The sequence below is a fragment of the Ambystoma mexicanum genome, chromosome 1p, assembly GCF_040938575.1.
Source record: "Ambystoma mexicanum isolate Mex_15411 chromosome 1p, UKY_AmexF1_1, whole genome shotgun sequence".
Lineage (NCBI taxonomy): Eukaryota > Metazoa > Chordata > Amphibia > Caudata > Ambystomatidae > Ambystoma > Ambystoma mexicanum.
In genome coordinates, this window is record NC_090921.1 from 1,305,604,150 (window position 1) to 1,305,621,488 (window position 17,339).

The 17,339-nt window shown below is 47.1% G+C and overlaps 1 long non-coding RNA gene across 1 annotated transcript; it reads left to right on the plus strand.

Annotated features, from left to right (window-relative positions):
• LOC138453383 (uncharacterized) lies at positions 1–6,909 on the plus strand. Its single transcript, XR_011260410.1, has 2 exons — positions 1–138; positions 6,609–6,909. It is a non-coding gene; the product is annotated as an uncharacterized lncRNA (long non-coding RNA).
• The last annotated feature ends 10,430 nt before the right edge of the window (positions 6,910–17,339 follow it).

Consider the following 17,339-nt stretch of genomic DNA (forward strand, 5'->3'; position numbering starts at 1 on the left):
GACTCACTTAGACACCGCCACTGCCATCTTAAAGCGGTGAATTTTTAGAGACAAGTGACGCCGTTAACACAAATAGGAGAAATTGCCTCAATAATGCGGGAACTTGGCTGTGTTACTTTGTCTAATTGAACTCCTGGTGTACGTATTTTTTCACTGAATTATTTTTTATGGACTAGTGTTTGTGTTAAAAGGTATGAGACCCAGCCAAATATATTTCATTATGTGGCTATGAAGAATAATATGATCATTTAAAAAAAATTGCACTAATGCTGACGTGCTAATTGTTAGTCCATAATGCATAATACAAGCCTCACATGTTTCCCCTTTATATGCCAAGACTGGAGGCTCAGATTATGCTCTCACTTCTCTTTACTTACCATAGCTCTCAACTCACACGCTTTTGGCGGGTGTCATCCGCCTTGTAAAGGGCTGACTCACCCGCCAAGCCTCCTGCACGCCCATTCATTTCAATGGGCGTCTCACCCACCAAAAACAAAATCTGGTGATTTCACCCGCCTTTGCAACAGAAATGGTTGAGAGCTATGACTTACCCGAGCCATAGCTCTCAACTCACACGCTGTTTGCGGGTGTCACCCGCCTTGTAAAGGGCTGACTCACCCGCCAAGCTTCCTACACGCCCATTCATTCCAATGGGCATCTCACCCGCCAAAAACAAAATCGGGTGATTTCACCTGCCTTTGCAACACAAATGATTGAGAGCTATGCTCGAGCAGCAATTCAAACAACAAACATGAAAAACAAATAACCAATAAAAACTACAAATCCCAACAAAACCATCCCATTTTAGTTTGTTTTTCATAGGTTGTTCCAATCACGTGACTTCATCATCCAATTACCCTTCTCCTGTCCTGTATAACACTAACTGCCCCCATAGTCCTTCCTCTTTCTTTGCTGCTCGAGTAGCCGAGATAAGTGTTTTTATTTTATCTTTAACGTTATACTGACTAGAGTTAAGTGTGTGATTAATGTTGAAACTTATGGGGGTGCGCGCATTCAAAATGCATAGGCGCGTTGCATATTAGGAATGGCGGAGCATATCTGTGGAGAGAGGACGCAACGAGATTTTTCGTTCCGGCATCATTTCGCCTCGTTAGGAGGCACTGTAGTAATGGAATTTCGCAACGGCGCGATGTGACTCTGTGGGTTCCACCGCCGTTGCGAACTTGGAGTGTTGGAGGGTAGAAGCTTAGCGCGTAAATGAGGATCATTACTATTCGACTACAGTATCGACCGGCCGTATTTCTGCAGAGTATCTTGGAGAGAGAGCGGGAAGCTCTGTTGGATAGTCTGTGGGTGCCACCTAGTGGTCAGAAGTGGCACCGCAGGGTAATAAGCACTGCTGCATATAATACAAAGGACGGGCCCAGCCCAGGTAAAGTGATTAGACCCCTCATTGTTCTGCCTGCTGGGGGGGAGATTTTAAAGAGATCATTAGTATCTCATTGGCGGGCTCAGTCCCAAGAAAAACTGCTACATATACTGAGACTCGCCAAGCTACAGTGAATTATATTTGACGGGGGCAGCCCAAGTAAACTGCAGATACATTATAAGGCATTGCAAAAAGACGTATACATTATAAGGCACTGCAAAAAGATGCGTGATTACTAATAAGGATCGGAGGGTCCTCACGTAAGCAGCTTGCGCATGAGCGAGGCAGTTCATAGAATGGAAAGTGCTGAGAGGCCCCGCAGTCAGAGAGGCATATTAAGCGGCCTGGCTGCTTTGTCGCAAGGCAAGGCGCACAGGAAAAAAGGGGGAAGTAACAATGAAACCCGCATGGACCGTAGCGCCCAGACTCCCCCGGGTTCATCTCGCAGATCTAAAGCAGGGAAAATGAAGGCGAGGTCTTGTGAAAGACAAGTCAAAAGCTCAAGTCCTCACGTAAGCGGCTTGCGCATGAGCGAGGCAGTTCATAGAATGGAAAGTGCTGAGAGGCCCCGCAGTCAGAGAGGCATATTAAGCGACCTGGCTGCTTTGTCGCAAGGCAAGGCGCACAGGAAAAAAGGGGGAAGTAAGAATGAAACCCGCATGGACAGTAGCGCCCAGACTCCCCCGGGTTCATCTCGCAGATCTAAAGCAGGGAAAATGAAGGCGAGGTCTCGTGAAAGACAAGTCAAAAGCTCAAGTGAGTCTGATGACGACTACTGTAGAAGCAGTTCAAGATCTGAGGAATTCAGTACATCGGAACCTCAGACCTCCCCAGAAGAGGATGAATGGCAGCCTAAAAGCAAAAGAGGCAGGAGGGAAGAGGAGGACCCACTGAAAGATGAGTTTGACCTTGACGACCTGGTGCATCCAAGGTCCAATGAGTGGGATCCTCTGGAAAAAATTGCGGAATACATCAGGAGATGGTTGAGGACACCGTTGAGCAAGCAAGAAGCAAACTAAAGGCAAAATGCTCGAGACCGAGGGTTCCGGACGTGGTAGCTGAGATCCCTGAGATCAATGACAGGACCCTCACGTTCCTAGGCAGATATGGCAGGGACGTGAAGAGGGGCATTGACTAGTCCTGGAGGTCCTGCCAAGATAAATTGCTGGACATGTTTGTATTTGTATTTATTGATTTATTAAGCGCTTTACCCAAAGCGCTGTACAATTGAACAACAAATTACATAAACAACCAATAACAGTAGAAGCAAATACATTATGAATCAGTCGACTAAACAATGAAAAGAGCAATTAACTGAGGGAGTTAGGTTGGGAGGGGAGAGGGAGTGGATGGGAGGGGAGTGGTGAAAAATGGTAGGAGGAGGGATGGGGAGGGTGAGACGGGGAATAGTTAGGGGAAGAATAGGGAGGAGAGGGGGAAGCAGGAGGGGGGAGGTGATTCAGGGAGGAGAATGGAGGAGGAGAGATTTAAGGGAAGAGCGGAAGGAGGTGAAGGTGGGGGTAGAGTGGATGGTAAGAGGAAGGGAGTTCCAGTGTAGAGGTGCTAGGAGTTGGAAGGAGCAGAAGTGAGAGGAGGCACAGGGGGAGGGAGGTACAGTGAGAAGGAAGTGGTCAGCTGAACGAAGGGAACGTTTGGGGTGGATTACAAGAATCTGGCAGTTGGCGGAAGAGGCAAAAGCTAAGAAGGAGCCCATGGATCCAGACATTGTAGCTGGTTGCGCACAGAGGACCCTCTGCCTGTTGGGTAAAGCTAATACAGCGCTGGCCACTGAGAGGAGGGGGTCCATTTTAATGAAATTGGACACCAGGCTGGGTGAGATGGCGACATCAGAACAGGAGATGGCAGCGAAAGGCAAGCTGTTTGGGTACCTGTTTATTAAGGACATGGCAAAGTTCGCCAGTACATATGTATCTATGGACAGAGCTCAATCCTCCTTGAAGAAAATATTTGGCCGAAGGGTTTTTGACAGGGCTGGTGGAGGGAAGAGCCACTCGTCCAGCCATGGCCAGTATAGAGGCTCCTATAGAGACAGATCTAATTGGAAACAAGAAGATCGAAGATCCAACCCCTTCTTCCCTTCTAGGGGAAGAGGCAGGGGTAGATGTTGGAGGAGCAGTAACAGACAACAACACCAGAATAACTCAGGTGAGAGAAGTAAGAAAAGTAGAAAAGACAGATGTGAGCATTCCTCCAGTAGGAGGGAGAGTGAAGCTGCATGTAGGAAAATGGGAGGAGTTGTCCTCAGATGCATGGGTGAGACAGACTGTGCGAGGTTTTCAGTTGGAGTTCTGGCAGGAACCATATCAGGTGATGTTGCTGAGGCAAATAAGGTTCAGCAAAGAAGATGAGGAGCTTCTAGACAGAGAGGTAGAGTTACTCAGGGTGAAGAACAAAATAGGTCCAGCTTCAGAAGGTCTGGGAGGTTTTGTAAGCAATCTGTTTTTAGTGAAAAGGAAAAACAAGGTAAGACCGGTGAGAAACCTGAAAGGTTTGAATTACTTCCCAGTGTACAGGCACTTCAAGATGGAAGGGATTAATCTTTTAAGAGATGTCCTCCAGAAGGGAGATAGCTTGGCAAGGATAGATCTCAGAGTTGCATACATAACGATTCTGATTCAGAGAGATCAGAGGAGGCTATTACAGTTTGTATGGAAAGGACAGAAGTGGGAGTTCAAATGTCTTCCGTTTGGACTGACATCAGTGCCATAGTTTTTCACCAAGATATTGAAATATCTGAGAGAGGAGGGGATCAGGATGACCATTTATCTGGACGATATCTGCCTGATGTGTCAGGACAGGGAGATTCTAGTAGACCAGGTTTGGATAACCACTGTTTTGTTGCAACAATTGGGGTTTTTGTTAAACTGGGAGAAGTCGGAATTAGAGCCAGTGCAGGAGATGGAATTCCTGGGCTTCAGTTTAGAGATAACACAGGGTATTCTCAAGCTTCCATTAGAGAAGGTGAATTCAGTAAAAAAGGAGATCTAGAGTATGATGACGAAGTGAGAGATTTCATTGAGGGAAATAGTGAGACTGGTAGGCCGTCTGTCATCATCAATTCAGGCGATATTCCCAGGGCCCCTGCACTACAGAGCATTGCAGAGGCTGAAGATAGATAATCTCAGGAGAGGTCTATTTTATGAACAGAAGGTAGTTATATTGCAGGAGGCGAAATTGGAACTTGAATGGTGGTACTATCACATGGAGGAATGGAAAGGCAGGGCAATATTTGGCTCATCCCCGGACCTGGTGATAGAGTCGGATGCCAGTCGATGGGGATGGGGAGCCAGGTGTGGAGACCAGTCGACAGGAGGGAGATGGTGGAGCGACGAGCTGGGTCTGCACATCAATTGCCTGGAGCTTCTGGCCCAGGAAGGAGTGAAAGGTGCCATTCTGTTGAAGATGGACAATGTTTCGGCAGTCAGATATATAAATCGACTGGGGGAAGAGATCGAAGAGGCTGATGGAGATGGCCAAAGAGCTTTGGCAGATATGCCTCTAAAAGGGAATAAGCGTGAGAGCGGAGCATCTGCCAGGGGATCTCAATCTGGTAGCAGATTGGAATTCGAGGTACTTGAGGGACTCCAGCGATTGGCAACTGGACGACTCAGTATTTCAGGAGATAATTCATCGCAGGGGTCCGCGTTGGACAGATCTGTTTGCGTCCAGACTGAACAGGAAGATCTCCAGGTTTTACAGCTGGAGACCGGATCCGGAAGCGACAGCGACAGATGCATTTCTCCAGGTCTGGGGACTCGAAAAGAATATGCTTTCCCTCCGTTCGCCATGATAGCGCGTACAGTGGCGCAAGTCAGGTGACAAGAAGCCACAGTGGTTCTAGTAACACCAGATTGGAGAGGTCAGGCTTGGTTTCGGAACCTTCTGGAGTTGTCGTACGAGGCTCCAATTCGGTTACCAAGCAGAGAGGACATTGTTAAATCTAGCAGGAGAAACTCACCCTTTGGTGAGGTCGGGGAATTTGAACCTCATAGCTTGGGCGATTTCAGGAAAAATTGGTCTCAGCCAGGACTTTCAGGGACGGCTCAGGAGTTTATTAGAGAGTCATGGGCCCCAGCTACAGGGAAGGCCTATAGAGTGGCATGGAGTAAGTGGAGTGATTGGTGTATGGAGAGAGAGGATGATCCCGTACGAACAGATGTAGTTCACATAGTGAATTTTTTAGCAGCACAAGTAGCGCAGGCAAAGGCTTACAGGACCATTGATAATTATAGATCAGCGATATCGGCAGGTCATGTGTACATTGAGAGTAAGCCGGTAGGTGAGCACCCTCTGGTATGTAGGCTCCTGAAAGGGATCAGATGCATGAGACCACCCACACCTAAATATTCTCATTTGTGGGATGTGAGTGTGGTATTAAAGATGTTTAAGACTTGGCCAGACAATGAGAATTTGTCTAGGAAAGCGCGGTGGGCTAAGTTAACTACTCTATTATGTCTGATTTCATGTAAGAGAGTGTCTGATGTGAAGGCTTAAGAGGTAAATAGGAAGTCCTTTTCACCTTCAGGAGTAGTATTTTACGTAGAGAAGAGAACAAAGACAAACATTAAATCGGTTGAGTACATGGCCTTTCCGGGGAAACCAAAATTGTGTCCAGTTAGATGCTTGAAAGTGTATGAAGAAAGAGCGAATAGGGTGAGACCTAATGGGGAATATCGATTGCTGATAGCTATTAGGAAACCTTTTAAGGCGGTAGTAGCAGCCACTTTATCTAGATGGGTAAGGTGGTGCATGGCAGAGGCAGGTATAGATGTAAGTCAGTTTGGGGCACATTCCACAAGGGGTGTTATGGCATTGTCTGCTTTTATGGCAGGATCCCGCCTGGAAGATATTTTGAAGGCGGCAGACTGGTCTAATGAGGAGACGTTTAAGAATTTTTATTTTAGACCGTAGAACAAGTAGCATCGTTGGTGGTAAGTAAGCTTTAAACGAGCATAATCTGAGTCTCCGAGTCTTGACATAGAATACAGATTTTCCATACATTCGTTACAGAAAGTCATGATTCTATTAAAGACTCGGTGGTGAAAGATTATTCCACCCAATTTCAATCTCTACAATGATATGTGCATATATCGTATTTGGAAAATAATGTGATGTTGTATTTGATATGGTGATGTTCTTGTTATGCGATTGCCCACCCGTTCATGATGAGATTGGTCACGGTTTATATTTGTTTCAGGAACGGAGCAGAAAACGACACCTTGAGAAGGAAACAAGGGGAAGTTAAGTCATCTACCTGTTGGGGCGCAAGTTTGGATTTCGTTCAGCAAAAGAAAGAGGAAGGACTATGGAGCAGTTAGTGTTATACAGGACAGGAGAAGTGTAATTGGATGATGAAGTCACGTGATTGGAACAATCTATGAAAAATGAACTACAAATGCGATGGTTTTGTTGGGATTTGTAGTTTTTATTGGTTATTTGTTTTTCATGTTTGTTGTTTAAATTGCTGCTCGAGTAAGTAAAGAGAAGTGAGAGCATAATCTTTTGCCTCCGAGTCTTTAATAGAATCATGACTTTCTGTAACAAATGTATGGAAAATCTGTATTATGTCGGTCTTCCTCAACCCTGTACTTACTTTTGAGGCACCTGCCTCATGATAGGAACCTTCTAATCCAATTTATGGGGCCTAATTTAGAGTTTGGTGGTTCTGTAAAAAAGTGGCAGTAATAGGATTACCGCTACTTTTACTGCACTTCCAAATTCAGAATTTGAAAATGAAACTCTCCAAAAACCATACATAAGGGACTTTTTCCCTTGATATGTGTGAGATGGTCATGTGACTTACAATGACAGCATGACAAGGAGCATCATGCCGTACGTATGAAAGTAAATAAATACGGGCGCAAGACCGCCAAAAGGACATTCCGTCCTGGCTACCATACTGTGTGTGCGTGTCGTTGTGTGCCGGGTCGGGACACCCCCTGAGCCAGGCCAACAGCCACATAGCTCTCCACTCACACGCTTTTGGCGGGTGTCACCCGCCTTGTCAAGGGCTGAGTCACGAGAGCAACGAGGCAGAACCCGGGAAACGTGGCGCGGCCGAGGGCGAGGTGTAACAGCATCCACCCCCAAAGGCGTGCATGGAAACGGCGCAAGAGAGCCGGAGAATGTATATTGCATTAGGGCTCCCAGGACCTGTCTTTGGGACCGTACCCCTTCCAATCCACCAAATAAAAGGGGCGCCCCCTACGGAGACGAAAATCCAGGATGTCCGCCACTTCGTATTCATCATCCCCATCCACCTGAATCGGAGGAGGGCGATCGGGCAGCCGAACAGAGGGTGGACAAGGCTTCAGGAGACATACGTGAAATACCGGATGTTGATTCCACGAGGTAGGTAAAGAAAGGCGTACAGCCACCGGATTAATAATCTCAGTAATGGGAAAAGGACCCACGAATTTAGGTAATAACATGCGTTTGCCAGGAATCCGCAAATTACGGGTGGACAACCAAACTTTCATGCCCACCTTGTAATTAGGTGCCGGTTTTCTGTGACGATCAGCATTTTTCTTTGCCCTGGCCTGAGCTAGAAGCAGATGAGGGCGAACCGTACTACGGGTCGTCACCAATTCCCTTACACAGTCCCGAGCCGCCGGGTTGTCAATGGGAAGCGTAGGATCAAACGGTAATGATCGTGGATGGCAACCATATAGGGCAAAAAACGGGGAGACCCCTGAGGCGGTATGCATGGAATTATTGTAAGCGAATTCAGCAGAGGGAAGCATCGTCAACCAGGATGCTTGGAAACGAAGGCAGAGACACCGGAGAAATTGTTCAAGGGTGGCATTTACCCTTTCAGTTTGCCCGTCCGTCTGAGGATGATAAGCAGAACTGAACCGATCGTCAATACCCAATGAAGCAGTCAAAGCCCTCCAGAAACGTGATGTAAATTGAGAGCCACGATCCGAAATCAGGATGGCAGGCAATCCAAAGAACCGAAAAACGTTCTGGAGAAAAAGGGAAGCCAAAACAGGGGCAGAAGGCAGACCTGTACAGGGAATGAACAACGCCATCTTGGTGAAATAATCAATTACTACCCAGATAGTGTCGAGACCTTTCACAGGAGGTAGATCCACAATAAAGTCCATGGAAACCATGTACCATGGTTTGTGAGGCACAGGGAGAGGGCGTAACAGACCCACAGGTTTAGAACGGGAGACCTTGCATTGGGAACATACAGAACAGGATGCCAGATAGTCGATCACATCCCTTGACATGGTAGGCCACCAGGACCAATGGCGTAATGCCTCCAGCGTCTTTTGCTGACCCGGATGAGCCGCACATAGGGAATCATGAGACCAAGCTAGAGCACGTAATCGTGCCTGTCCTGGAGGCATAAACAAGCGTCCTTGGATGTAGGGTAGGCCTTGAACCAGATCAAGATTGAGAGTCTCACATTCTTCTTTATGCGCGGAGACCCAATCCGAAATCAAAGTCCGCAGGCTAGGTTGAGGAGTGCAGGCACAAACAACGTTACCAGGTAACAAGAGCGGTTTGTCAGAGGTTTTGTTGTCAGAATGGAAGGCAATGCGTGACAAAGCATCTGCACAAGTATTCAATCGGGCCGGTCGATATGTGATTGTGAAATAAAACTGGGAAAAGAAAAGATGCCAACGAGCCTGTCGCGCAGTAAGACATTTCATTGATTTAAATGCCAAAAGGCTCCGATGATCCGAAAAAACTGTGACCTGATGTCGAGCCCCCAAAAGATGGTGCCGCCATTCGGAAAAAGCGTCTTTTATGGCTAGGAGTTCTCTTTCTGTGATTGGATAGTTGCGCTCATAGGGCGTCAATTTTCTTGAGAAGAATGCAATCGGATGGGCTTCCCCTGAGTCTGGACACCTTTGAGATAGAACCGCCCCAATAGCCGAGCCAGAGGCGTCGGTCTCCACCAAAAATGGGAGTAACGGATTAGGGTGCTGTAACACTGGGGCGGAAGTGAAGGCTGCTTTAAGGGTGTCAAAGGCTCTTTGTGCCTCCTGGTTCCATTGATAGGATTTCTTAGAGCTGGTCAAAGCCGTCAACGGCGCTGATATAGAAGAAAAAGAACGGATGAAGCGCCTATAGAAGTTCGAGAACCCCAAGAAGGATTGCAAGGCTTTAATCGATGTAGGAATGGGCCAATCCAAGACAGCCCTAACTTTAGAGCGACTCATTCTTATACCCCTACTAGTCAGGTCGTAACCAAGAAACTCCACCTCAGTGGAGTTGAAGACACATTTTTCAGCTTTGACAAATAGGTGGTTTTCCCTCAACCGTTGCAAGGCAATTTGCACGTGCCTCGTGTGCTCCTCGCTGGAGGGTGAATATATGAGGATATCGTCCAAATATACTACAACAAACGGATCCAAACAGTCATGGAAAATATCATTCATAAATGCCTGGAAGGTGGCCGGGGCATTACAGAGACCAAACGGCATCACCAAATATTCATACAGTCCGTAGCGTGTTTTGAATGCGGTTTTCCACTCGTCCCCTTTTCGCATTCGAACGAGATTATATGCACCCCTAAGATCCAGCTTGGTAAAGACTACAGAAGAACCGAGCTGGTCTAAGAGCACTGAAATGAGCGGGAGGGGATATTGATTTTTTACCGTCACCGCGTTTAATGCCCGATAATCAATATGGGCGGAGGTCGCCCTCCTTTTTAGGAACAAAAAAGAGCGGAGAAGCCGCAGGGGACCTGGAAGGTCTAATGAACCCAGTGGCCAATGCCTTGTCAATATACTCCTTTAATACCTTATCTTCTGGAACCGTAAGGGAATAGACCCTACCCGCCGGGACCTTAGCACCTGGCAGTAAATCGATTGGGCAGTCGTAAGGCCTATGAGGTGGCAATTGGTCTGCCCCTCCCTTGTCAAACACATCACAGAAAGACTTGTATTCAGGAGGGATTTCGGTTTCGGGAGATTTAGTGATGGCTCCAATTATGGACATAGATGCTACCAAGGCTTGACAAGAAGACTCAGAGGACACACTAGTGTCTAGGAAACACTTTTCGTTACACTCAGTGGAAGGAAACTGCACCGTTTTTCTTGTCCAGTCGATGGCTGGATTATGATGTTGTAACCAAGGGATGCCCAAGATGACCTGGAATTGAGGGGCTTTAATGAGATCGAAGGAGATTGACTCAGCATGTCCTTCCCTGGTTTGCATATGAATTAAGGAGGTATTTTGTGTGACTAGGCCAGAGACCAAGGATGTACCGTCCACAGCGTGAACAGTCTCGGGTTGGGCTTTAGAGACAACCGAAATGTTCTTACTTGTGGCGTAATCGTAATCCATATAATTCCCGGTGGCCCCGGAATCAATGATCGCCAATGAAGAAAAAGTACTATCTTCAGTGGTAAATACCACAGGAAGGCTAACAGGAACAGAAACAGCACCATGAGAGTCCAAGGACAGCACCCCCGGCGTAGGGACCCTGTCTATCGCCGGGTTCTGGCGTTTCCCGGCTTTTTGACAGGTCTCTTAGGGCAATCCTTCAAGAGGTGTTCAGCAGATCCACAATACATGCATAAATTATGCGTTCTGCGATAATCCCGTTGTGCAGAAGTCAAAGGACCTCTTACTGCTCCGATCTGCATAGGTTCTGGAAGCGAAGTAGAAGGAGAAGATTGTTCCACCTGCAGAGTAACAGGGGCTGGTGACTTGCATTCACCCCTTCTTTCGGTTCTTCTAGCATCTATTTGTAATACCAAGTCTAACAGTTCACCAAAAGTGGTTGGAACCACTCGTACTGTGGCCAAAACGTCCTTTAACTCATCTGACAACCCTTTGTAAAATACGGCTGATTTTTTCTCCTCCGGCAAATCAGTTTCAGCTGCCAACTGATTGAATTTAGTAAGGTATGTAAACAAAGAGGATGTGCCTTGACGCAGATTGAGGAACTCCAGGTCAGTAGCCTGGGATTTATAGCGGGTGTCAAATACTCTGTTCATGGCCGTGATGAGAGCATCACAGTCATAAAGGACGTAGCTATTAGATTCCAGTTACGGATTAGCCCAAGCGGCTGCGGTACCCCCAAGATGAGAGAGAACAAAGGCTGCCTTCGTTGTAGAATTAGGGAAAGCAGTGGGCCGACAGAGAAAATGTAATTTGCACTGGTTGATAAACGTGCGATAATGTTTAGGATCCCCAGAGAATCGTTCTGGGGGGCCAGTGGGAATTGAGTAGCCATAAGCACCGGGGTAGTCGTAAAGCCAGAGGCAGAGGGTATGGGCCCGGTTGAACCTGATGCCGTAGCAGCAGACGTATCCACCCCCAGGGTGTGGGGGCTTGGAAAACTCTGCAAAGTGTCGATCCTTTGATGGATGGCACTATGTGCGGCTGTCATATCAGAACGAAGTTCAGATACCAAGCGAACGAAGGTGGTTAAAGGATCAACTTCTTCCATGGCTTCTGTTTCTGTTACTCACCGGAATGGAGAGTACGTAATCGGGCCGGACCTCTATTGCTGGGGAGTTGCTTGAAGGAGCTAGGGTTGGAGCCTCCACCCAAGCCTCCTCTCTGTGAGGGAATGAACTCTTTAAACCGATATGACCACCTGCTGAACTATACAGACAAGGGGACCGATCGATCAAAAAAGCGGAGAGAACAGACCGTCTCAAACCCAGGCTGTAAAGGAAAGGATAACAAGTTAAACAATCTGCCAATAATGAAACTGGTTTTTTCCCAAGACTATTCCCCTTTAGTAGTACCTGGTTTAATCTCCCCTTAAGCCAAAGGAACCGGAGCAACCTATAAAGTAGAGAGGCCTTAGTATATGGCTAATGTATAATCCTGCAGTATGGAAAAACCAAGAAAAACTATACTTTACCCCTGATGGAAATAGGATTGACGAAAAGAGTCCTGGGAAACAACGAAAGTATAAAATAAAAAATAGGGAGGTTAGTAAGGTAGCTATCCCCGAACGGAACGAGGGTCACACTGGTTTCGGGATGGTGCAACACAGCAAAGCGTTCAAAAGATGCACTTAGGAATGAAGTCGAATTCCACAGAAGATGGGATTCCAATTAGAGTCTTTCTTACCGGAGTAGTTATTATCTCAGAGTCCAGGAAGCAGGCAGGGGTCTGGTACACAGGCGGTCACGAAGCACAGCAGAATCAGTGTCCAAGAGTTCCGGAAGCAGGCAAGGGGTCTGATACACGGGCGGTCAAGAAACACAACAGAATCAGTGTTCAAGAGTTCCGAAAGCAGGCAAGGGGTCTGGTACACGGGTGGTCAGAAAACAGTTCAATCGAGGATTCAGAAGAAGGAGTCCGTGTGCAGGCAGGGTCGGTACACGGAAAGAACAAGGGCTTCACAATTCAGGATACAGGGAGAGCACTTCGGAAAGTATGCCGGTTGTAACTTTAAACAGAAGCAGCGTTCTGTATGCCGCTGTGGAATAAATAACAACAAGAGGTGTATCGCTTGAAAGTGAGGCTCCCCTCTCAACGCCGAGAACTACAACGTAACAGGTTTTCTGGATACTGTAGTCCGTGTAGAAATTTGGCATGGCAGCTGCCAGCGCGATAAGAAGGGCGCATGCCGGCGCCGTAACCCTTTATGAAGGGCGATCACTTTCCTGTCCCTTATTTTGGTGTTACCTGGAATTCCCCAATTATTCTTGCTCATACGAGAGCAACGAGGCAGAACCCGGGAAACGTGGCGCGGCCGAGGGCGAGGTGTAACACCGACCTTCGCAGCATCTTTACATTCCACCGCATCCTCCTGCATGTTCCCGCCGCACTCTGGCACCTAAGGAGAAGACAAGAACAGCAAGGTGAGCCAAGGGAATACACAGAGGAATATTAGTTACCACCCCATAGACTTACCTGATTTTACCACCGGGGGTACTATTCCTCTTCACGGGTCGGCGCAGCTTCCACTGCATCTTTGCCGAACCCAGGCCCTTAAGGGGAAAACAAAAGGACAGCAAGGGGAAACAAAGGGACTAACAAGGGGAACCCTCCTCACCACAATAGACTTACCTTATTTTACCGCCGGAGGTATTATTCCCCAAAACTTTATACTTTCTCTCAGCGCCTGAATAAGGGAGAAAGTAACAGGTTACATATTGACATTATTTTATCGAACTGTGTTGGAAAATACAAATCCTTACCAGAATACTACCGGTTGCCACGAGGAGTTCCTCGTGGCAACCGGTAATATTCTGGTAAGGATTTGTATTTTGGGGTAATTCTATGGGGTGGTAACTGGTAAGCTGCAACCTGCAAGGAATCGGACAAGAGTGAAAGTCAGGCATTTGAACTCTTACGAACTTTATACTTACGGCGTCTTGCCGGGAATCTCGGAGTCAATATTGTTCTGAAACTCACCAATTTCTTCAAGCCAGTGAAGCAACTGATTATCAACGCGCCTCTGCGCTCAAAGCAGGATGGAGAGCTCATCTTTTCAAATCATCAGATGAGACTATAAGAGGGGATATCAAAGGTGATCTGTGGGGAGAACAGTGGGGGTGGGGGGATTTACGCTCAACTCCACGGGTGGTTAATTCCCTTTCTCCATTTGCAGAAGAATATTCCTACGGGCCAAGCAAAATTGCTAGGTGGGCCAGTCCAGTCCGTCATCTCGGACCTATGCGTCACATTGGTGGAGACACAGCTGTCCAGTTCCGATCGACGCCTCTGTGGGAGCCAGGTGAGCATAACAGAACGTGAAGCCTACCCACAAATTTCCACCTGGGCGTTATGGATACCTCAGAGACTGACCAATTGACCCAATTACTAGGGGAACTGAGGGCTGAAGTGCATTCCGCCCGTCAAGAAACCAATGCTCTTAGGAGAGAACTGATTTTGTCAAAGGAGTGAACTGATGACCTTGCTAGGCAACTATTGCAAAGCTAGGCTGGACAAGCTCCCCTACCTGGTTCCGGGGGAAATCCAGCTCCTGTGTTATCGAGTAACCCTGTGCAAATAAACCTACCAGGAAATATTCCATTAGCTCCACCCGAACGCTTTGCCGGAGATCCCTAAAGGTTTGCCGTGTTTATGAACCAATGCCGCTTGCACTTTTTATGCAGACCTGGAGCCTTCCCAAACGATCAAGCCAAGGTAGCCTTTGTATTGTCAAATCTCAGCGGCAGTGCAGCTGATTGCTCAATTCCACTAGTTACTCAGGATGACCCAATTCTTCGGGATTTTCAGGGCTTTCAAACGAGCATGGAAAGACTATTTGCCCGGCACTCCCAAGGACAGGCCCTGGATAACAAACTTTTGTCACTACGACAGGGTAACCAGGACCTTCTATCCTACATCACAGCCTTTAATAGGTTGATAGTGGAAACTGGATGGCCTGAGGTAAAACTAATCACGTTATTTCATCGAGGGCTTCGAGGAAAACTCAAGGATGTCTTGGCTCAAGTTGTGAACCCACCTCAAGACTGCGCTGAATATATAGACTTAGTGGTCCAGTTAGATCACAGACTTCAGAACAGAAAGGCTGATCGAGCCAAGTTTGAGAATCGGGTGTTGGTCAAAACCCACGCTAACCCCAAAGGAGCAGAGGCTTCAGAACCCATGCAAATCGGAGGGGTTAAAGGATCCTTAACCCAGAAGGAAAGAGAAAGGAAACGGCAAATGCAATTGTGTCTATATTGTGGAACTTCTGGGCATTTTCTACGGGATTGCCCTGTAAAACCACCCAAGAAGGTGGTAGGAGCTGCTGATAAAAGCCATATGGAGTCAGACTCGGGAAACGACCACGCCCGATAAGCGTAGAGGTCCGCTTGCCGAGCTTGAAGAAGGATACTCAGACCTCGCATTTCATCATACCAATGGTCCTCGTAGATCCAGGGCAGCCATCGCGTATGCACCCAGTAAGGGCATACATTGATAGCAGGGCCATAGGAAACTATGTGGACTATGAATTAGCTTACAGGATGAATCTACCTATCTGCCGAAAAACCACCTCAGATGTCATCACCACAGTCGATGGAACTGAAATTGCCTCTGCGCCTGTAACTCACTCCACTGTAGAGATGACACTCTTGGGTCAGGATGGGCATCGAGAGACTATTGTGTTTGATCTAATCAAAGCCCCACAGTTCCAAATAATACTGGTGATACCTTGGTTGGGAACACATAATCCTTGGATTGATTGGCGAGAGAAGAGAATAACCTTCCCGGATTGTGCACAAACCTGTTACCCAAAGAAAAGTCAGAACGCAGGCCTGGCCGCAGTAACCACAGCAGTCATGCAACTACCTTCAGAATACCAAGAATTCCAGGATGTCTTCCAAAAAGAACAGGCAAACGCCCTACCTCCTCACAGATCGTACGATTGTCAAATCGATCTCATACCCGGTGCACAACCCCCTTGTAGCAGGATCTATGCCCTTACGGAACCTGAGAACCTTCACCTACGACAATACTTAGACCAGTACCTTGCCAATGGCTTTATTCGCCCATCCAAGTCCCCTGCATCTTCAGCTTTGTTCTTCGTGCCCAAAAAGGAAGGTGACCTCAGAATGTGCATAGACTACCGCACATTGAACCAGATAACTGTTAAGAACCGAAACCCATTGCCTCTGATCCCTGAACTACTAAACCAAGTGAAGGACGCTTGTATATACACTAAATTCGATCTCCGGTGGGCATACCATCTGGTACGTGTAAAAGAAGGCGACGAATGGAAGACTGATTTCCGCACTAAGTATGGGTTATTCGAATACCAGGTGATGCCTTTCGGGTTGTGCAATGCACTAGCAGCCTTCCAATACTTCATGAACGATGTCCTTCGTGAACTCATTGACGTTTGTGTTGTCGTATATATCAATCATATTCTAGTATACTCCTCTTCAGAATCCGACCATGTGAAGCACGTCCGAGCAGTCCTTGAGAAATTGCGCCGGCACAAACTATATGCAAAACTGGAAAAATGCGTTTTTCATGCCACAGAAGTTGCATTTCTTGGGTTTATCCTGACCCCAAAGTGAGTCCGAATAGACTCACAAAAGGTGGACGCAATCCTTAAGTGGCCATCACCAAGTTCAGTTAAAGGAGTACAAAGCATGCTCGGCCTTGCCAATTTCTACCGCAGATTCATCCCAGATTTCTCACATGTTGTACATCCTATCACAGTACTCTTGCGAAAAAATAAACGCTTTATGTGGACTGAAGAAGCTGAAAATGCCTTCCAAGAGCTGAATGCGAAATTCACATCTGCACCTGTATTAAAGCACCCGCCCGCTGAACTTCCATACATAATGGAAACTGATGCATCCAGTCTAGCCATGGGAGCTGTCCTGTCTCAAAAGGACCCTGAAACTGGTCAGCTTCATCCAGTAGCATTTTGGTCCAGAAAGTTCTCAGCACCCGAGTTAAACTATGCGGTTACCAACAAGGAGTTATTAGCCATTAAATCCGCCTTCAAGGGTTGGCGGCACTATCTTCTCGGTGCCAGGCATACCATTACTGTGATCACCGGAACTTACAGTATTTAAAGACAGCCAAGGCCCAATCATCACGTCAACTCTGATGGGCATTGTTCTTTGCCGAGTTCGATTTCGTAATAACCTATCGACCAGGTTGTAAGAATGGTAAAGCAGACGCCTTATCCCGAATAGGGATGGGAGAGGCAGAAGTGAACCCAGAACCAGTACCTATAATTTCCGAACAAAGAATTCTTGGCATGACTACTCTACAGACACTAGAGGACATTCAGGTAAAGATCCAACAACTCTTTGATCCTGAAGCCCTGCAGGACTGGGTTAAAAAAGGCCCGGACTACTCTGTCACCAATGATCTGCCTTATTACCAAGGGCAGCTATTTCTGCCACACAAGGAACTACAAGAGCTAGTAATTTCCCGTTATCATGATACCCTAATGGAGGGGCACCCAGGTATTGCAAAAACTGAAGCTAAAATTAAAAGACAATTCTGGTGGCCCACCTGGCGAAAGGAT